This window comes from Pyxicephalus adspersus, chromosome 11 (assembly GCF_032062135.1).
Source record: "Pyxicephalus adspersus chromosome 11, UCB_Pads_2.0, whole genome shotgun sequence".
Classification (NCBI taxonomy): domain Eukaryota; kingdom Metazoa; phylum Chordata; class Amphibia; order Anura; family Pyxicephalidae; genus Pyxicephalus; species Pyxicephalus adspersus.
The window spans coordinates 53,522,179-53,545,198 of NC_092868.1; the positions used below are offsets into that span (position 1 = coordinate 53,522,179).

General features: G+C 41.6%; 1 protein-coding gene across 23 annotated transcripts in view; it reads right to left on the reverse strand.

The window, feature by feature from the left end:
• KIF1B (kinesin family member 1B) overlaps nt 1-22,345 on the reverse strand; it is a 119,355-nt gene extending 97,010 nt beyond the window's left edge. For all 23 annotated transcript variants that reach the window (XM_072426870.1, XM_072426867.1, XM_072426854.1 and 20 more), the window contains exon 1: nt 22,209-22,345. The gene's annotated coding sequence lies outside the window, so the exon portion shown is untranslated. The remainder of the gene's footprint in view (nt 1-22,208) is intronic.
• Between the last annotated feature and the right edge of the window lie 675 nt (nt 22,346-23,020).

Sequence of the window (23,020 nt, forward strand, 5' to 3'; positions counted from 1 at the left end):
GCATGTGTAGAAGAATTCAGTTCAGCAATTTTTTTTTCTCCATTTACAGGCAGCTTTCTTCTTCAATGAAAAAAAGTGCAGATCTCAGGTCAGGTCAGCACAGTTTTTTTTATTTTCCCATTTACAGGAGGATATATCACTCGATCTCACGTCTGCGCAGTGCCAGATTGGCTGTTGAAGACAGAAAAAAAAAAAAAAGACAGAAAAAGATGGCAGCGCCCAGCGCTTACTCTACGCTAAGACAAAGAAGGATCCTAGTACGGAGCAGGACCAACCTAAAGCCAGGTGTGGTGGGATCAGGGTCTCCGGGACGTAAAGGTAAGGTGTTTTTTTTTTTTTTTTTATGAAAGTTCCACTTTAATAGGAGTGAAAAAAACATGGCTGCCATTGCGCCAAGATGCTGTTGTTAGTCACATGAGAGGATTGATATAAAGGGCCTTTGTATGAAGATGCATATTGTTTCTGAAAACAGAGAGCTGTGTAGGAAAACACAAATCTGGTTCCATCCCAATAAACAAGGCCTAATCCATCAGCCTTTGAAGTATCGCTGCATCTGGATTCCTGACAGAGAGGACACCAGGCCTCACCCGCCACCTCAGCCATCTTGTTTTGCAGCATTGACTCAAACCCTGGCAGCGAGCCAAAAATGATTTTAGGGTTTTGCTTCATGTGCATGGGCCACAATGATGTAATCACTGCCGAAGAATAAATTACTTCTCTTTCTGCTGAAATAGTTGCGGCGTCTTTTTAACAAGCAGGCCGGGGCCGTGTTTGTCTGGTCAGAGCTGTGAGGAGAATCTGAGGCCTAAACAATGTGGTTGCAAATAGCCGTTGTCATTCCTAATAAAATCTGCCTTTTCCTCAAAACGTGGCCAGAGTATGAAAGCAAAAATCTGTCAGGGATTGTTTCTAAGAATCTCCTCAGAAATAGCACAAAAGGAGGAAACTTGTAAATTCCTCACTGGCTGCAGCAGCCATTTTGGAGATTGAATTGGTATGAATGAATATGAGGGGGAAGGGGGAGAGTTGCATTGCTGAAGAAATGGACTGCATGGCTATATTTTTTTTTCATGTGGCATTTTCGCAAAAATGGGCACCTAAAAGGTAAGGTGAGCAGGAAAAAAAAAAAAGCCATTGATTAAAAGTTTCTCATAAAGCGTACCTAAACTCACGATTTCACTTTACATAAAAGTGTAGAAAACCCTTTTATGTAAAGTAAAAATTCTGTTTTTCCCTATTAATCCTTATTTCTTGGCCGTCTAGGCGATTGAGAATGAATGGGAGCGCAAAGCCTCCCGGGATACTTCCATCATGCATTCCAGGAGGCTCCTGGGGTGCTCGTTCTGGACATACTGGAGCATCCCGGGCATATGTAGAAGAAGCCTTTTTGCGAAAAGGGGAAAAAATTCCCAATCTCACGCATGCGCGGTAAGAACAGCAATTTTTTTTCCCAACCTACATCACCCCATCGTGCGCCTGGGTCGGGTGACGTAGGTAGAAGAACCAGGAAGAAGAGGAGAAGATGGAGGCTCCCGGAGCGCTGGCACGAAGACAGATTCTGGGACACGCTGGACCCAATGGAAGAAGAGACCTTCGGACAGATAGTCAGCCCTGCGGGATTAAAGGTAAGTGGATATTTTTTTGTTTTGAGGGACTTTGAGTTTAGTTCCTCTTTAAGTTTGCGTGATTAAAGCAAGCCCTAAACCAAAATGTTTACATAAAAGCAGGGGTGTAGTCGTAAAAAAAGAGGGGGCATGGTACTATCCATGGCGAGCAAGCATGTGCATCATTGTTATGTAAACTCCTCGTTACCGAAAAAAGTGAATGTCCCGCTACACCCCTGCATAAAAGGATAGCCAATCTGATTTTTTAAGTGCAATACCCTTTTTTTTTCTTTTAGAAAAAAAAGGTGCAGTCCCGCAGCGATCAAGACTGAATGGGAGCGCTGAGGCTCAATCCAGGCATATGAAGAAGGGGCATTTTGTTCATGAAGGGGAAAGAGATGCAATCTCACGCAAGACCAAAGAAGTAAAAAAAAGCAACGCCTGGCACTTCCTCCACACTGGGACAAAGAAGAATTGCAGGACAGTGCAGGACCTGATCAGGTAAAGGTCCAGCACCATCGAATATTCTGCGGGATTAAAGGAGTGATTTTTTTTTTTCCACTTTAGTTCCAGGTATTATTGCAGAAAGAACAGGCAATGTCCTTTCTGTAATAATGCGACTTACCTGCCTGATCACTCCGGGTTTCTGGCCACAAAGCAAAGATGTGCATGTGCAGCGTCCACTTTGGTTGGAAGGGATACCCGGCAATCCCAGCATCCCTTGCTTGTGCCAGGAAGAATGAACTCCCTCACCTGAGCAGGAATTAGGTCAACTCAGCACGGCCAATCAAGATGGCCGAAGATCGTCTGCAGCAGGAAGAAGAAAGATGGCGGTAAATAGGTAAGTAATGCGGATTTGTTCCGCTTTAAGAAAGATCCATTACTGATAGATTATGGAAGCTGCCATTGCTGACCCAGTTTTAAAACATTCAGATCCTCTGCCTTTTATTCTTTCTGAATCAATGACCCAGAATAAGGACGCAGCTCAGGTGTTCAGCTAATTGCCGCACGTCGCTGCATGCTTGTTTCCTGTGTGTGACAAACATCTCAGCATTCTTTACAATGAGTTAAGCAATGAATAATCTCTCAGTGACAGGTCCACTTATCGTGGTGACTTAGATACGCACAGTAGGAAATTGGGCAGACACAGGAAGTTGAAGTGAAGAAAAGTAACCGTAAGTAGTAGTAATGAATAGGGACAGCAGGGCGGTGCTGTACAGGTCACTGCGGCCCACCGTGAAATCTGCAGAAGCTGTTTTTTTAAGAACGTGACCAGGCAGCTGCAAGGCAGGTGAATCTAGCCCTGTGCAGATGTCCAATAGACAACTGATCCCTGTAAATGATCTTTTGTGATCATTTCCATTGCCAAAGAGCACTGTACACAAAGTGGAGAGGGGAGAATAAGCAAGCAGCCCCCTGCTGTGATCTCCTCCATAGTGATTGGTCATTCATGAACCCCCCCCACTACCCCATGGAAGATTGGTGAACAACAATGGAGACTTCTATACATTCTATATGAGGCCGGCATTTATCCTGGATGCCAATCACCTGACATGTAGCTTAAGAAAAGCAATAAATAAATAAATGATGTGTTAGGTGTGAATGTATGCTGGGCTGTATTACATAACATGAGTTGGCTTCCTCCTGTCTGTGACACCCTAATAAATCCTCAATTCAGATGCTAATAAAATGTCCCTGGAATGAGGTGTCACAGGACAAATTGGAAGCGCATTTATTATTCATACATGACTCCTCACGCTGGAAATGGAAGGCTCTTTTCGGAGCGACTGTCATGCAACATTTTGGAGATGAGCGTGACCCACATTAACCCCCACGAGAGGGTTCTGGATTTCTCCATCAGTCAGAAGCTGATCGCCAACATTTACAACTGCAATGTTTCTCATTTCCTTCTGTGTTTCTAAGCCACGTTGTTCTATCTTCCGTCAGGATTTTATTTCCTTTGTTCTAGCAAAGTATACAAAGCTGCTCTCTGGATGTGGGGAATCTGTATTGGATCCCTGAGCTGGCACAAATCATCTATATACACTTGCAGCCATATAGAAATATTACAACACAAATAGTTATATAATTCCTTAATTACCATTTTTTACTTTTTTATTTGTTTTGTTGCATTTCAGTGCCGCTGACCTTTTGCAGCCTATTCCATCCGCATGGTACTGCAGCAATGACTACATGGTATATCTCTCATGATGGTGACAACAGTGGGCCATGCCTGAGCTCATTTTAAGCTAAAAAAAACACAAGAGAGCGTTGTCACCCTTTATTGCAGGATTACAAGGCAATACGTTAATAAAACATGCAGATTTGCATATACTGAAAAGGACCTAAAATCCTATTCAGGCAGGGTGCTGTATTCACATTTGTAAATCTTATATGAAATGAGCTTAAAGCGGACCTAAACTCAAAAGTTTATCTTTACATACAAGGGTAGACAACCCTTTTATATAAAGTAAAAGTTGCATTAACTTTTTGGGTGCAGTTCCACCCCTTTTACAGTGATCAAGACAGAATGGGAGCCAGAGATGTCAGAGGCCGGCGCTTCCTCTGCACTAAGCCAAAGACGAAATCCACGATGGCGTGGAACCCAAACAAAAAAAACTCCCAAAAGATCAACCGGCCTTTGGATTAAAGGTGTGTGTTTTTTTATTTTTGATTTTAGTTCCACTTTAAGATGATGAACATATTTTTTTAAAGCTGAAGTTTATTCTGCAAATTGTTTTCTTTCCTTCTTCTGACCCCCCCCCCCCCCCTTTATATAAAGTCTTTGATTTTTTTACATATCTTATGTTATTATATATTATATGTTATTGTTTTACTGTTTTATCTGTGTCTCCCATTCAATAGAGGCGGATCAAGGCTGATAGAAGGATCTGGCAGGGTGCTGTTTGTAGCTTCCAAAAATCATCACAGCATCGTCTCTTATTACTGCTACGCTGTCCTGCAAGCAGGGGGCTGGCTCTTGGTTATTCAAATTTATAGTGTCTTGGTGGGTTCCCGTCTGATACCGGCATGTGCAAACTACGAACTGCTGGGGTTTTCAATCTGGCCAACTTTTACATGTGATTTACCTCTTAGATTGTAAACTCTTCTAGGCAGGATCCTCTCCTCCTCCTGTGTCACTGTCTGTATCTGACTTCCATTTGTAACCCCTATTTAATGTACAGCGCTGTGTAATATGTTGGCGCTATATAATAATATCAGTTCATTCAAACCCTCTCCATCCATCTAAAACTGGCCTGTCTAATTTTAAAACTTATTGTGCCCCCCCCCGACCGAGAATCAAAACGTTTGCCCAATCTTGGTCTAGAGGGATCAGCATTCCTAGACTAAGTGTATTTGCATGCTGACCACCCTGGATGACACCTTGATATGATGCTGACTCTTTATGATTGAAAGAACTGAACTCCAATGATTGGAAATGAAAGAGCAAGGAACTGTTGAGTTGGGAAGGGCTAGCTAATGTTGCAGGAAACAAGGCAGGATCTATCTGGCTTGCTGCAGCTTCAAATGAATGAGAAGCTCATAGTGTGCACTAAAATCATATTAAACAGTATTTTCCCCAGAAGCTGTGCCCCAACTTTTCAGTAACTACCCAAAAACAGCCAGGTGGCCTAACTTATGAATTGTGCCCCAACTTTTCAGTAACTACCCAAAAACAGCCAGGTGGTTACAGAAAAGTGCCGGGTGCTGTGCCCAGCTAAAATGGGCTGGGGAGAACACCGTTAGGCCAGGAGAGGAGTGAATACATTTGTGCAAGACTGAATGGGAAAGCTGTAGGGCAGATTAAAGTGAACTTGTATGAATTAGACCTGTGGATGGAAATGCCAGCACCTACAGTCCGCCGGTCTTTACAGGTTGGTGAACAAGCATTGCATTAATAATTAGAAAATGAATGGATTGGCTGCATCACCACTATACACTGAGCTACTGTAAAACATTTGCTGCCATTACCAAAGAAAATGCCTGGATCCAATAAATACAGAGAAATAAATCTCTTTTTTTGTCTCTCATTCCCCAGACATTCCTGTGCCTCTCTCCATGACACAATAGGATTATGCCCTGTTATTTTCTAAACCGTATTTGGGTCACAAGGAATGGCGATGTTGTAAAACAAAAGCTTCCATCGCTGGGCTTTCATCCATGCTGCATAGCAGATTGGTTTTATTTGTAGGCCAAAACTATGAAAAGGGAGCCGTCAGCAAGAATGAACATTTTCCTACTCAGTCACGGATAAAAAAATAAAAAACCACTGGAACTGTACACTTTAGCGCAGATAGATAGGATATAGAAAATGTGGGGGAAAAACGTCCTTCAGCTCACAAGAATTTTCAAAAAAGTATTTAGATATTTTAATTACTTGATATATGACTACAGGCTGAGCTGTTACGTATCGTCTAAAATCAGGCTTTCAAAGGGAGGGGCTGCTCAATAAGTTGTATGGAAATGGGAGGTATACAGGTTAGGCTGGAGGTCAAGAAGGGGGGGGCAGTGACACCTCCTTCAAAAGTCTTCCTTCCTCTTTACCATGCAGTCACTTGGGGTAGAAAAATGCTCTCTCCATAAACTTTTTTAAGCTGGGTTGGAAGAAGCTGCAGGCGGGTGCAGTGCGGGAAACCTTACATCTGTGAACTGCACTCAACCATAGATATGTTATACGTGCTATCTCACCCTGTACAGAATGAATGGGGGCGGTACTGAGCAGTACCATAACGGACACTAAACTGGGCCAGGGTACCTGAAGCAGGAACAGATTAAAGTTTTGGCCTTGCATAGGCATACAGCCAAACTCTAGTGCAATACCTAAATATGACCTGGAACCAGTCCCTTAAAGTCCCAGTAAAAGCTTCCAAATAGAATAAAAAACAGCACAAGTAGCAATTGTGCTGACAATGTGCATGCTGATAAGTGGGTAAAGTAGAATGATGAAAAGATGAGCTTATCACTATGAAGTTTTTCTTTTACTGTCCAATCACAGGCTGTGGGCAGATCTATGACAGCCTTAGCTAAGAGGAAGCCAGCTGAATGTTGCTGGCTGTCATGCAGTCTAGTTAGGGAACGAAGTACTGTGTAGGAAAGCTCTGGCTTTCCGGCTAGTTTATTAAAGTGCTTTTTATTTGATTGTTTTTATTTTTTTATTTATTTGATTGATTTATTTGATTGATTTATTTTTTGCCAGGGATTTTACCCTCATACTTCATAAATACCACAAACATCAGGTGTGGAAAGTCCTCATCTGATTAGTTTCAGGTCTATAAGTCAGAGGGGTTGGTATGATAAGCAATTAGCATAGTCTACAATGGAATCCTTCTTGACAGGCTCATTTTTTTTTATTCGGCATAAAAGGTTTTTTTTCCCCAAAAATAAATTTTAACTAAAGGTCAGTGTAACTGGGTTCTCTTTTAACGTGGCTTGGCTCAATTTACTTCCTGGATCTAGTGGGATGCAATCTGATCCAAGACTTCCAGGGAAATAACACAGGAATAAATGCCATTCAATATATTTGGAATCCCATAAAGGGCGTCAGGAATGTCCAACCAGGAATAGAACTTCTGACTCTTCAGGGACGTACACATCCAAAGCTCTCAGGAGGGTTCTCTATTCCACAGAAGACCCCCAACCTATTGAGAACAATAGGGAGTAGCCAGGGCCTTTTTTAGATTCTCTTTAGACACACAATGGGGTCACATTCAGTAGTTCCAGAATCCACCCCCTATAGTACTTAGGTAAAAAGCTTTATTTAAAATGACCAAAGATGAACAGATGTTCAAAGGAAGCTCACTGAAAAAACATTAACCAAGGGTAGGAAGAAAGCTGAAAACCAATACCCAGTCACTGCCCATGTGTGATGTCCTTTAAATGTACCTCATCAAAACTTACTTAACTATTCTGTACAACACAACAGTTTAACAAGCAAACATTAGGCCTTCATTTAAACCATGTCTCAAGATAAAGGCGATATACTTAAACAAAGGATTCAAAAAGAGCTGGTCTACCCGAAGGCCAGATTTGAATCTCATTGAAATGCTGTGGGAACTTCATGGTACAAAAAGTAATTTTGTATGCGGGAGCACTCAAGGTATAAAGTCAACATATGGGAAGTATGTTCTGCTTAAGAGGGCAAAATGAGGCCAAGGGTGTACATACGTTTTGCCTAGTACACCATTACATCTATTGATATTTTTCATTCCAAAAACATGCAGTTAGGTTAATAAGCTTCCCCCTAAATTGATCTTAGACTGTATTAAATACAAAAGACTACGGTAGGGGACATTGTGAGCTTCTTTGAGGACCAGCTAGTGATATGACTATGGACTTTGTACAGCGCTGCATATAATTACCGTATAATAATAACAATATTAAAAAGGGACAGGCGACGTCCCTTGCCTGCACAGATGCTAATTTATTGCCAGGGCTTCACAGGTGGTGATAGGAATGAATGGGTAATTCACGTACATCATCCCGACTTAGCCAAACAAGATGGCCAAAGACTGGAATGCAGAAGCGAGGTGACTGGCAAATATCAACGGGTTTATCATTCCACTTTACCTTTTTGGTAGGCCAGTTTTTTTTTTTTTAAAGCCATCTAGAGAAAATTACGGGAATGGCTGGCCATTGTTGATATCCATAGCCATAACAAGCATCTCACAAACTGCTGTTCAACCATCATGCATTGCCACCATCAGCACGCCTCATTGTTTAGTGTTCTCCCCAGCCCTTTGTAGCCAGGCGCATCACCCAGGACTTTTTAGCAAAGCACCCCGCTGTTTTTGGGTGGTTACTAATGAATTGGGTAACAATACAGGGGCTGCCACCCACCTACAGCTACTTAAAATAATTTCTGGGTTAGGAACTGTTGTCTACAGATTTTTGTCTGGAAATGGATGGATATCTTTTCATGGTGGACAAGAGCTGGATTTTATCCAGGCCAGCGGCTCCAATATGCTTTCTTTTTGCAGCGTAGACTTTTACATGTGAAGAATTTGACCTCTAAAGGGAGTGCAATGAATTAACCTGTGCGGGGAGGAGAGATGGGGGAAGGGAGACAGGGAGAAGGGAATTCAATCGGATGATGAGATCATCCTCTCACTTCCACTAATGATTCATGTCTTTCTGATGTTTGGATGTATGGTTGTTCTCTACTTCCCCTATCTCTGTCCCTGAATACACCGCCGCTTCCTAAAGATTGCACGAGACCGTCTAGAAATATGTTATATTAACATTTTAGGCTTCTTAACCCTCTCAGATATTTAATGATCAGCGATTAGGAGTCGATGAGTGTCACCATGCAGTGTTCTCTCCAACACATTTTAGGCGGGTGCACCACCTGGCAGATTTCAGTAGCCACCCGGCTGTTGAAGAGTAAGCTTACAATTTCTAAGCTTAAAAAAAAATTCTGGGTTGAACACTGACAAAGTATCTCTGCCCAACCCAATTACATCATCAAGTCCAACCCAATATATAGTGCACAAGGAGATTTCCGACTGGTTGCGGATTATCATCCAGACAAATGATTCTCATTGTGTGATACAATCTAGAAGGTGGTCACAAAGTAAGTTCTTCGGGGCAGGGTCCTTTCCTCCTCCTGTGTCACTGTCTGTATTTGTCTGTCATTTGCAACCCCTATTTAATGTACAGCACTGCATAATATGTTGGCACTAAATAAATACTGTTTATTAATAATATTATTATTAATAATATTAATACTAAAAAAAAAAATAATAATAACAGCATAGTCAGGCCGGTGACCTGACTACACTAAATGCTCAGTTATAATGCAGGGTTATAAAACTAATAAAGCTAAACCCCAGGCAATCAGCTAAATGCAAACAAAATAAAATTACAAGTATGGCTTTACCTGCCAGAGGATTTGTAATTCTATATAGCCCAACTTGTTTTTAGAGACCCTGATAAATGGTACACCCAGGTCCTGCACCTCCCTGCAGGCTACCCTGGAGTTTGGGAATTCAGCTTCATCCAGGTCCTGACATAGTTTTTGATTGGACATAAAAAAAAAATGCAGCATGCTGATTGGTTTGTTGTGTGATGCTAAAACACATACTAGTTGTCACCTACGCAGAATCTTCCCATGAAATTCTTTAAAGCAGGGTGGGAAGAAGCTGTAGGTGGGTGGCATACCCCTCATTGTGACACAACATTTTAGTAACCACCCAAAAACAGCCGGGTGTTAATGAAAAGTGCCAGGTGGTGCGCCTAGCTAAAAGGGGCACTGCTATGACAAAAACCTAGCATGTGTACAGTGATCCTTTAACATCATTAGTGACCTAGGATCACTAAATGGAGGATGACAGATGAGTTTTTCTATGGGTACCTCCGGCTACTGTCCCACCCCTTCTTCCTCTATACAACTAAACAGTGCTGTGTGTATAGCACTTATGGATTCTAGCATTGCTGGAAATGGTTGCAAAACACATGCATGTCGAATGAGCACCATGCAAAGCTGTTCTTGAAAGTGGACCTAGCACTAGACCAATTTTCATGTACAGTGCAGCATGGTTGGCTCAGTGGTAAGCACGCTGGCCTTTGCAATGCTAGGTCCCAGGTTCCAATCTCGGCCAGGACACTATCTGCATCAAGTTTGCACGTTCTTCCCGTGTTTGTGTGGGTGTCCTCCCACATTCCAAAAACATGCAGTTAGATTAAATTTTACTTCCCCCCTAAACTGCTGTCGGTGCTATATAAATACACGATAATGTGTAAGTGTAACCTTCCTATGTATTGCTACCTACAGAGATCTCAGAACCCCCTGACAATGACGGTCTGCTTTTCACTCAAGAAGTATGATTCCATTAATGTTTAGCCATCATCAGGGGTCACCATCTCCTTCCATGGCTATGTACATACGTTAGATTTTTGTCGTTGGAAAGGATCTTTTACGATTGTTTCCGACAAAGACTGAAAAATGAATGAACTGTACATACAGCACTATTCTGTTCTGTGGAGAGGGAAGAACATGCAAGGGGCACTCGACTGTGCTATCTCCTATTCACTTACATTGTTGTCGTTCACTTTTCATAGTTTGTGGATACACCAGGGCGGATCCATTAACGACAATGAACGGACATTGTACACAAGATTCAGATTCTCGTTAGAGATAAGCCCTCCGGCTCATACCATACAAGTATCATCTGACGTGTGTACATAACCTAAGACTGGTATCCCTATTATCTCAATCATGAAAATTCTGGTGTCTGTGCAGCTCTCAAATGTCTGACAAATATCAGTCCCTGATGGACTCCTTCCTCATGAAGTTACAATTTTTGAGAGATGGCATTGACCAGTTGCCAAGTCCCATACAGGAGCTCAAGATTGGCTTTTAGTATAACAAGTGGACATTTTTTTATACCGTTGGGTAGAATGTGATATGTCAGTCATTTATTCTTGCAAAATGAATGGTCCACTTTAACTGTGTGAACTAGATCCACAGATTATACGGAGTTGAATGGATCCCTCTGTTGACGATAACCAATGCTACTCGTGTGTACAGTACAAGTCTGATTCTTGTCCCATATACAGTCCATAAAAGTAAACAAACATTCCAACAAAGGAAGAAGCAATCTTCCTAGAAAGCCTGTAAATATAGGATGTGCCTTTCATGCCTCACCCGGAATCTTCAGACAACCTGCTTTGTTTATTGAGATCTGAGGAGGCGAGTCTCCGGCTTTTATCCAGCAACATTAAAGAGATATTGTACACATCAGGCTCGGCCGCCCTCTTACATTGGATCAGTTGAATATAGATGGACACAGATAAAAAAATTAAAAAAAACAAACAGACCTTGACACAAACAGACATCTTGCTACTCCTATTAGGACTGCGGGAACATAGAATGCAAAGCTTGGGTCCATTGATTCCTCTATAAAATGCAGTTATGCTGTACACACTGCAATATGGTTAAAAAATGGGATAAAATGGAAATCTTTGATTTGCCTGGAGTCTTTCTCAGAAGGAAAATTAGCCATGGTGGAGTCAAGCAGAATATCTGAATATTCAGTCAATACTGTTATACAAAGATTTATATATTTCCAATGAAGCTTGATTTACTTTACTGTTGTGCAAATCTGACAAATGCTGCTCTGTCAACTAGCTGACCTTACATATTGCACACTCAGAAGCTGGGGGACAGTAGGCAAGGGCAGGCAGATGTTTTAGAGACCATGGTAACCTTCCAGAAGGTAAGTACTCCCCATGTTTGCATGGGTTTCCTCCAGGCATTCAGGTTTCCCTTCACACATGCATTTTTTATTAGGTCCCACTTAAAAACACAACCTTAGACTGTGTATATAACATTGGTAGGGACATTAGATTGTGAGCCCCTCTGAAGACACTCAGTCACATGACTACGAACTTTGTACCTTTTTCTAATTTTGTATATAAATACAAAATATTAATAATAAGGTAATATACCAAAAGCAGGCTGATGTATCCATGAAAAGTCAGTTCAGTGTAGCTAAATACATTTTTTTGTGAGACCTCAAGTGCAGAAAAGAGGGATCCGCAACTTTCCAACTTTCTAGCAGGGTCACAAGACTGGCTGAACACAATTACATATCCAATAGTTGTGGTTATTTCAATGAAAAAAAAAAGAAAACAGCACCAGAAGGGGTTTTGTCTGGCTAACAAAATAAAACTCTAATTGAGTATGCATAGAAAAACATGTAAGCAATCCTACATCACAACTGATTTTTCGGACAGTGAGTGATGTACAACATATGCACGGAAGTAGATGCCAGCCACCTATGGTTTGAAGGTTGGCTTCATATTTGCTTTACTAGACCGAGAGACGTCTATTATCTCATACAATTGAGTATCCATGGAAGTAAATGTATATGGGTCTCAGGCCCCAATGCATTTCACCTACTGGGCTTCCTCAGGGGATTAAAAGAACCATGTAAACCACTACCATAAGAGCATATAGTTTAGTATAGTTAGTTAATGCATAGGTTACATTGACAATATGACAATGTATAGATATAAAGCATCAAAGTCAGATGTAAATGGTTCTAGTAGGAACTTTCAAAACACAAACATTTCTATATCCATACACTGAAACAATACATCAGGCTCAGTGGTTAGCACTCTGGCCTTTGCAGCGCTAGGTCCCAGGTTCGAATGTCAGCCAGGACATTATCTTCATGGAGTTTGCAGGTTCTCGTGTATGCGTGGATTTCCTACGGGTACTCCGGTTTCCTCCCACATTCCAAAAACATGTACATAGGTTAATTCCTCCCAAAAAAATCAACCTTAGATTGTAATAAAGATTAACAAACACAAAGATATTAACATATGACTTAAGTAGGGACATTAGATTGTGAGCCCAATGAAGGGACAGTTAGTGACATGACTATAAATTTGTAAAATGCTCTGTAATATGTCAGCGCTATATAAATACTGTGAATAATACTATTTATTATTAATATTGCTAATCAACAAAAAGAGGTATATGTAAGGATAAAGTGGGTGTTAAGGTTTGTTTATGTCAGAGAAAGGATCACAAACAAAAAACAGTAATTTAGGGGAGAATAAAAGGGGAGATGGGGGAAACTTTTTAACTTTTTTAGTGTTATGTATGAGATAAAAATGATAAATTACAAAATTATAATAATATTTTACTTTATTGTTATTTCAATGGCACACACACCTGTTTAAAAAAAAGTTTTTAACACCGTCATTTCTCATGAAAGGTACAGTGTAGTTGCTTTGGTTTTTATTGATGCAGTAAAAATGTTTTAAGACCATAGGAAAGTCTTTATCATCTTTTTATCAACCTAATAAAAAAAAAAAAACAGTAAAACTGAAAGCATTGGAGACATTGGTCCAGAGTGACCACAAGCCCTCTCTTCACCGCTCAGAAGAAAATGACAAACTAGCTGCAGAAGACACTGGTTAAACAAGTCAAGCAGCACTCCAGACAAACATTACTTGAAGATAATGACATAATTATAATCCTTTAACCAGGCTGTCAGTTAAAAGAAAACTTCCCTAAGCACCATCTGCATTTAAAAAGCCCACATATTGTACCTCAAAGAAATTTTAGCACAACAGCACCATTGTTCATGGGTTATTCATTCCTTTTGTAGTCACATAGTTAAGAAAACCCATACGTGAATTGACTTTCCGTTGGTTGATTTTAAATTCGATCAACTTGCTCATTATAAAAGTCGATCGGCAATGAATGGATAGTTGGTTCTTCTGTATGAATGCTTTGTAAAAAATGCAAATCAATCCAGATATTTTTATTCCATGGATGGACAATGGTTCTCTGTTTAATATGCATGCAATGGGGACCAAAATACTGCTAGCTGAAACTTCTTTTAATTTTGAATGTAAATGGTAAAACCCATTTTGTGCCCTTTTTGAAGAATTAGCTTTACTTGTGTGGACACAATATGAATAGGCAATATCTCCAAACATCTTCAGCGGATGTTGCAAAAACAAATGTCTCCATTGGAAGATTTCCCTCTATTTTTGTTACTGGTTACATTATTTGGGATGACCCCTCACAAATAGAAATTTTTAATATCTCCATTTATATATTCCCACTTAATATCCCCAATTTATATCTATTTAGTGGCAACACAGATTGTAAATTATTATTATTATTAAACAGGATTTATATAGCTCCAACATATTGTAAATAATCTCTATTGCAGTGTTTCTAAACATTTTTTTAATATACCCTTGAAATGACTTTTAGGTCTTTGAGGAACCCCTTCTATAATCACTATATCCAGAGCTCACAATATAAAAGCATGGTGGTCAGTGGGAAGAATTCCACTTTGCTGGCCATTGGGAAGAATGTCACCCTTACAGATAGCCAAAAAGATCATTGGTCTCACTTAAACTGACCTAAGAGGCACAAATTGCTCATTGCTCAAGGAACCTCTAGCAACCTTTGGAGGAACCCTGAGAAACACTGATCTACTCTATCCCTATTGGAAAAAAAAGTTTGATTTACAAACACCTTCCAGTAACTAGTGAATTGTATTTTTAAACTGTATCCATCATGGCCGTCCTGTAGACCAATATCCATGAGTCTCCATACTGCAATACATTTTTTGTACGCAGAAACGGTGATAAATGAATAGGATAGTACGATGGTCAATAGATATTCCAGCAACGAAATAGATCTGTGGATTGCTAGCAGATGAATGACAGGAATTTCACATGTGCAAATGTTAATATAGTGCGACATGGAGGCGGAATGGCCAGGCACTGCCATGGAATGCACACAAAGCAGATGGGGTGAGCCTGTAGCCATCAACGCAAGATAGCCACTAACCACAGGCATGTCAGCGGTGAATAAATGAACACTTCAGGAGCCGGTTAGGCCGATTTAGGACAAACACAAAAAAATCTATCTGAAATAATGGTCATAAAGATGATCACTAAATTAGTGTGTTCCTTCTGGATTACAGATGCCAACAGACAATGGATTACAGTCACCTGGTTTCGCTATTTCTTGCAGGATTTGGTGACAATTGAATTGTATTTATATTGAGCCGACATAAAATATAGCTCTTTACAAAGTCCATAGTCATGACAATAATGGTCCTTCAAAAAGGCTCACAATCCAATTTCCATACTATAGTCATATGTCCAAAAGACCAATTTTGAAAGCAATTCAAATAACCCAACTGCATGTTTTTGGGATATGGGAGGAAACCGGAGAACCCAGAGGAAACCCACACAAACACAGGGAGAACATACAAACTTTTTGCACATAGTGTCCTGGCCGAGATTCAGCCTGGGACTATGGTGCTTGCCACTGACCGCTGCCCAAAATATGTCTATAAGCTGCCAGAAAACACCACTAAAGGAAGCTTATCAGCAGAATAGTTTGTGATTTCATTATCTCCCAATAAACTGTCACCGGATGGAAAAGGTCTCTGACTCTAAAAATCTAAAGTGGTTGGTTTACACAGGTATCTAGATATAAGTTATGAAAAGTTTGGAAAGCTTGACAGCCTACTAAATGCCACATTCTACGAGCTTTATTATTTAAACCAGGGGTCAGCAAACTTTTTTGGCTACTAGGCCATTTTAGGAGGTCAAGAAGGCACACTAGGCCGGACTCTCTCTCGAGTCCTGCGCTGATGACCCGGCCCCCCAACAGGAACACCCCTGAAAGGAAATCCCTCTCTACCGCAATGCATACGGAGAAGAGAGAATGTCCCCTTACCCCAGAGACGGAAGTGTTAACGCCGGCCGCGGTATATAGGGAAGGGAGGCATAACAAGGAGGCTCAAGAGCCGCATGCAGCTCCAGGGCTGCGGGTTGCACCCCCGCCAGCCAGATGGACTAGGGGGCCGTTAGGCCGGAACAGACTCCTGACTAGGCCGTATCTGGCCTAAAAGCCGGAGTTTGCCTACCTCTGATTTAAACAAATGAGAGCGTTCACAAGGCAGTTGTTAAGCATTCCTAAACCACACTGAATCTTTGCAATAGTAGATCCCACAATCCACTGGCACTAGGTCTCCTAAACAAATGCCTGCTGTAGGCATCTGTCAATCCCTATAGACAAAAGTGTGCTGATTACTATGCTGCTGAGAAGCATTGCACCCCTGCACAAATGTTCATCTAAACAAGTCCCTACCTTAGAAGAGGCCTAAACATTCAGATTGTAAAGTTTCAACAACAGGCCCCACCGCTGGCCACTCATCAACAGCATCATGAATCTTAAAAGCACAAATGATACCTCCATTGTTTTCAGCCTGCTCAACATCACGGTGACCTTGTATTCTGCGATTGTTTTTTTATAGGACATCGGATAACACACACTTTCATTGCAAACCATAAAATGAAGGTGACTATGAGTGTAGAACACAGAATATTTTTAATAAACAATATTTATATAGCGCCAACCTATTACGCAACGCTGTAAATGAAATAGGGGTTGCAAATGACAGACAATGACAAAGGAGGAGGGGAGGACCCTGCCCCGGGTTTTTTCTTGGCCTGGTTTAAGGCCTTTTAGATGTTAGGCCCAGAACACATGAGCCTAAGCTTTTAAAGCTCAGTGATTAAACAGAAATCCCAAAATCCCATATTTTGCCATTTTTTAAAGATAGAAACTGATTAGAATTGCATTCAGATTTGATTCAATTGTTTGCGCACATGCCTGCATGGAGTTTGCAGGCTCTCCCTGAGTTTGCTCCGGGTACTCCGGTTTCCTCCCACATTCCAAAAACATGCAGTTAGGTTAATTAGCTTCCCCGCAATACTGACCTTAGACTGTATTAAAGACATATGACTATGGGACATTAGATTGTGAGCCCCTGACGGACAGCTAGTAACATGACCATGGACTTTGTACAGCGCTACATATTATGTCGGCGCTATACAAATACTGTGTAATAATATTAATGATATTTCTTGTACACCTTTGATCTTTATTTTATTACAGGTCCAGTCACAAAACCAAATCTGGAAGCTTACAATCATTCGGCTGCTGGTTTTATCAACCCAAAAGGAAATCAGCACAAGTTTATCAGGCCTTCATGAACCACAGGACCCCGAATGTCATCACACCCTGAGAACATGGTGGCTCAACAAACAATATAGAATTAAATTCACATCAATTTACAAACAGCAAACACAAGGCCTATTCTAAATCAACCAATCAGAAAACAGCTTTCTTCAAATATCCATCTTTTTTTTTTTAGTTCAGTTAGACTCAGTTGCTAAAAGCTGTCAACACATCAGGCAACACTTTACAGAGCTCACAATTTCTATCCTCATCACACACTCCTCTAGAGTAAATTTAGCTGCAACATAAATGACCTACCAGGATGTCGTCTTTGGGGCGTGGAACGAAACCAACTCACATGGGAGGACGTACTCCATGCAGACAAAGTTAGGCTTGGATTTGAACCCAGAACCGCAGTACTGCCAGGTGTTAACTACCGTGCAGACTAGCAACCTGATCCAGGGCCTGATCGGAGTGCTTCATTCTCCTTGGAAAAAAGCGTTACGTAAGCGACGACACATTAATAAAATGATCAGCTGCTTTTTATAAGATGAGTAATCGCTGGTACAGCTCCGCCAAGCCAATCCCAATGGGTCAGCAAACGCTTCCTGACTATCAAACGGTCGTTAGATCACAAGCTGACGTCTCACCGTATCTGAATAGTCATCCTTCACTAATGCATCATCCAGTGCCAGAAACATTAGTCTCCTTCCATTCCTATAACCGCGTCAGGTTCCCCCCCCCCCCCTCCTCGCCGTCATCCTGTCTCCATAGCAACCACATCAATTAAGGCTGTGACATCACAAGAAAGTCATCACACTTGTAGCGACGGACACCTGGCAAGCAAACCTGCAGCCGCCGGTAAACCTTTCCCCCTCCTCCACAGGCAGGTACGGCTTTATTTCCCATAACGGCGTAGTGTTTCATATGCAAAGCCACTCTTGCAAAAAAAGCGGATATGATCAGCGAAAGCAAAATCCAGCACAGGGGGAGTGTGTTACAAGCCCAGCACATTTTGATACAATGTTGCAATGTGACCTCCAGTGAAAGTGACCAGCAGGCAACATTATAACCTTCACTGGATACATTGTATCACCATTAAAGGGTCCTCACTTCCTCCTGTGTGGTCTGTAGCTGTCATTTGCAATCCCTATTTAATGTACAGTGCTGCCTTTAAATCCCCCCACACTTCTTGTCCCACTTACCTTTCTGACCTGATAGAAAAATACTCCCCTAGCCGCTCTCTTCATTCCTCCAATGACTTCCTCACTCATAACCTCATCACACGCACGGCTCCAAGACTTTTCTAGAGCTGCTCCGACTCTCTGGAATGGTCTTCCTCATCCTATTCGGCTTGCTCCTACTTCCTGCTCATTTAAAAAGCCCTCAAAACCCATCTTTTCAAACGTGCCTACCCGTCTTCTTCTGTCTCCTAAACCCTTCATATTCACCCACCAATCCATGTCCCCCCTCTTAATGTGTGTTAATTCCCCCGCCTCCTAGATTGTAAGCTCTTTGGGACAGGGTCCTCTCCTCCTCCCGTGTCACTGTCTGTATCTGTCTGTCATTTGCAACCCCTATTTAATGTACAGCACTGCCTAATATGTTGGCGCTAAATAAACCCTGTTTAATATTAATAATATTATTAATATATAAATACTGTTTAATGATAATAAAAGAGCAAGTCAGACATCTGAGCCACATCACACAAGCCAATTTACAATGACACATCAGATCATCAAAAACAACAAACAAATTCTAATCCTCCAATAAACTCCACTTATAAAAGACGAAATTAACAAATTCATAAAAGTATTTGTACAGGAATGCTGGATAACTATGAAAAGCGCAAAGAGAAAACACTTGTTATGAGATTTCCATATGTTTGGAAATGCTTACGTGTGACATGAAAAAGTATGCACATTAGGCTTGGAAAATACTTCTTAAAATGTTTGTATTTAGATAATAGGAGTCTGCAATTTAGTATTGCGACCGACAGATCAGCTTGTCTATGAGCAACCTGTAGCATAGGATAGATATGACAGCCACACAGTCGTTCCTTAAAGATTAGATTGTAAGCTCTTCGGGCAGGGTCCTCACCTCCTGTGTCACTGTCTGTATCAGTCTGCCATTTGCAGCCCCTATTTAATGTACAAAGCTGCGTTGGTTCTATATAAATCGTGTTTATTAGTAATAATAAAGTATCTGCGCACAAACATGCGTGATCACGCTGGCCCAGCATGCATTTTTATACCCAAAGAAACACCCAACTGGTGCGTTAAACATTGCATCAAAAACTGGATATTAGGAGATGGAAAGATGATGATTTCACAGCAAAGGCCTAAAACATAGAGGAGCTGATGAGGGATAATCAGCAATGACAAGTATACAATATAAGCTGACCCCAGATTGTCAGTAGGAAAGTCTGCAGGGCCGGTAGACTGCTGCCATCTTGGGCTTTCACTTAACATGGCTGCTCCAGCTCAGGGAAGAAGTCCAAAAAAACATCTGTAAGGCTCATTTGGCCCAGCAGAGCAAGCAGCTTTTTATGGTGGATCAGATGTCTGCTTATGTTGGAATAAAATATGGAATCAGGGTGGTGGAGCTGGAAAAATGCATTAGCCCAGCCATATCTCTCTTGCTGCAAAGGAGACTCAGTTGAGCCATTCATCACAGCAGCTTAGAGGGGCTCCCTCATTGCTAAAAGGGTTAAGCCGCTGCGGAGGGGCTGCAATCAGGGTCCACCCCAGGGAAATGCACCATAAAACAGGAACAAGTGAGATCTGCAGAGCTGACGCCCTGTTATGCCTTCAAACTGACCATAACACACAAGGACAGAGGAATCCCTGGGCCTGCCATTGCTGCTGCACTCCATTTAAATCACCTTCCCCTCCTGCACACAGGATAAGTGACTCCACAGAAGTCTCAGAGGAGAGGTGACATCATACGTAAGGGCCTAGGGGATGAGGTGCGTCCGCTATACTACTGAGAAGTGAGGGGTTAATAGAGGGAAAGATGGTGGAATAATATTAATGATGGAATACAGAACTGCTACAGCAATCAGTGCAATTCACTGCAGAAAGCCAGATCCAGTCATGGCTTTATAAATACTGATTGCATATTTATATCTAGGTGTGGGCTCACGATGGGTACGGCCGGGAGAAAGATGGAATAAATATGACATATGTGGATTTAATTAGATGACACACATGTGAATGGATAGTAATAATATCAAAGCAGGAAGAGATGATATGGATATAAGATACATAGAAATATATAGATGCTATTGGGGGTATAAATTGGCATAGACAACATAGGTATGGGGTATTCGGATGTATACATGAGTATATACACCCTATAGATAGAGTAAGGCGTATATAGATAGAGAAAAAAAGCATATGTAGTATATAAATGATATGAATTATAAAGGTATAGGTTATACATAAGATATAAGTATAGGGTGCATAAATGATATGGGAAAAGGGCATACAGATATAGATTATATAGAATATATAAGTATAGGGTGCACAGATGATATGAGCATAGGGTATACAGATAGATATAAATGATATAGATGAAATAGATTATTTAATAGATATAAGTATAGGGTGCATGGATGATATGGGCAAAGGAAAAATAAAGGATATGAATACATAAGGCAGGATACCGATAACATAAGTTTAGGGTATTCAAAAGTATACATGTGTATGTATATATATACCCTATAGATATGAGTACAGCATATATAGATATAAAAGAACTGGAGATGTAAATGTAGGGTGTGTAGATGATATCGATATGCAACAAATTATATCAGTATAAGGTAGATATACATGATATGGATATAAGGTGCATAGAAAGCTATGGATGTATATAGATGGTATAGTGTATTCCGATGTATACATATGTGTATATATACATATCCCATAGATATAGGTATGGGGTATATATAGATATAAAAGGCTACAGGGTGTATAGATCACTATGGGTATATAGAAGATATGAATATAGGGTGTATAGATGAAAAGGGCATAGGGAAAATAGAGGACAGGATTGTATGGGTAAACAGCAGATGGGTATATAGGTATAGGTTATACAGATATGGAGTATATAGAAGATATGGGTATCGGATATATAGAGAACAGGGATATAAGGTATACAGCTGATAGGTATATAGGTTATACAGATATGGAGTATATAAAAGATATGGGTATCGGGTATATAGAGAACATGGATATAAGGGATACAGCTGATGGGTATATAGGTTATACAGATATAAAGGATATAGGATATGGGTATAGGGTGTAGAGAACAGAGATATAAGGTATACAGCCGATGGGTATATAGGTATAGGTTATACAGATATAGAGTATATAGAAGGTATGGGGGTATATAGAGAACAGGGATATAAGGTATACAGCCGATGGGTATATAGGTTATACAGATATAGTAAATATAAAGGATAAAGGTATAGAGAATTCAGATTTATATTGAAGATCTGGGTATAAAGAAAATAGGGGATAGAATGGAATCCCCCATTCTCTCTATATAATATGGGAATATATATGAAGGCATACAGTTGGTATGGGTGTATAGATTTGGGGGGTGTATAGATTTGGGGGTAAAGCAATGATCTTCCTGCTGGGTGTGAGCCCCATACACAGATCTGGGTGACTCATGACAATCAATGGGGAGAATGCATGGAATTCTGTATATTGCTGGGTTCTGCAGAGGGACATTTGGGAATCCTGAGCTCAGTTCTAGGTAAATCTGTGAATATTATTCATCCAATGCATATAATAATGATACAAGGTCACGTGCCCAGCTTACATAGAGCCCCCCCTCCCCCCATCATAAATGTCATACATGTCACAATGTGCTATCTCTGGCATGACATATCAGAATGTGGCACAATGAGGGGGTAACCCTGCACTTTGGTGTAGGAGGGGATGACACCCCACATTGAGCCCCCTAGATGTTGTGATGGCCGCAGTGACGTCATATTACGTCACCCAGTCGCGATGCCACACCCCACCCTCTATCACGACTCCCCCTTGCGATAGGAGGCCCAACCCCAGGCAGCTGAGGAGACTCACCGTGAGTAGGGGGCGGCTGTGGCTGCAGCCATGGAGCGGGGAGGCCGGGACCGTGCGGCAATGTGCGGTGAACAATGCGTCCTCCTCCGCTGACTGAATCTGACTGAGGCCCCCCAGAGCCCAGCCGAGCCAGCGCCGGAAAGCCACGCCCGCCTAGCTGGACTGAAGGCTCTCGTAGCCTATCATTAGGCAAGCTGCGCAACAGCGAGCCAATGAGAGCGAGAGGGAGGGGGAGCTGGAGGTGACGTCCTAAACTGCAGAGATTGTGGATGCGCGTAGGGAGGGGGAGCCGCTGCCCTCTAGCGGCTGGGATAAGGCGGTGCGGCAAAGGCTGCCGGTGCAGACGCAGCATCAGCACCAGTTTATGGGAGTAATAAAGATTCTGCCATCTGTAATCCATACCCGGGGCTGGGGGGGAGGGAGGATCAGACATACCAGTGAGAAAATGGCAGCAGAAAGATTAGGAACCTATACCTACTACGGTATGCTGATGAAGGACATTTACACCCAACACATAACACAGGGGCAGACAACAAGAACACCAACCTGGACAACATGAGGAGGCAGCAAGGACCCCAAACCCAGAAAGCAAGCAGCAAGGACCCCAAACCCAGAAAGCAAGCAGCAAGGAAATATACCCAGAATGCAGGAGCGGGCACCTATACCCAGAATGCAGGAGCGGGCACCCACACCCAGAATGCAGGAGCGGGCACCTATACCCAGAATGCAGAAGCGGGCACCCACACCCAGAATGCAGGAGCGGGAACCCACACCCAGAATGCAGAAGCGGGCACCTACACCCAGAATGCAGA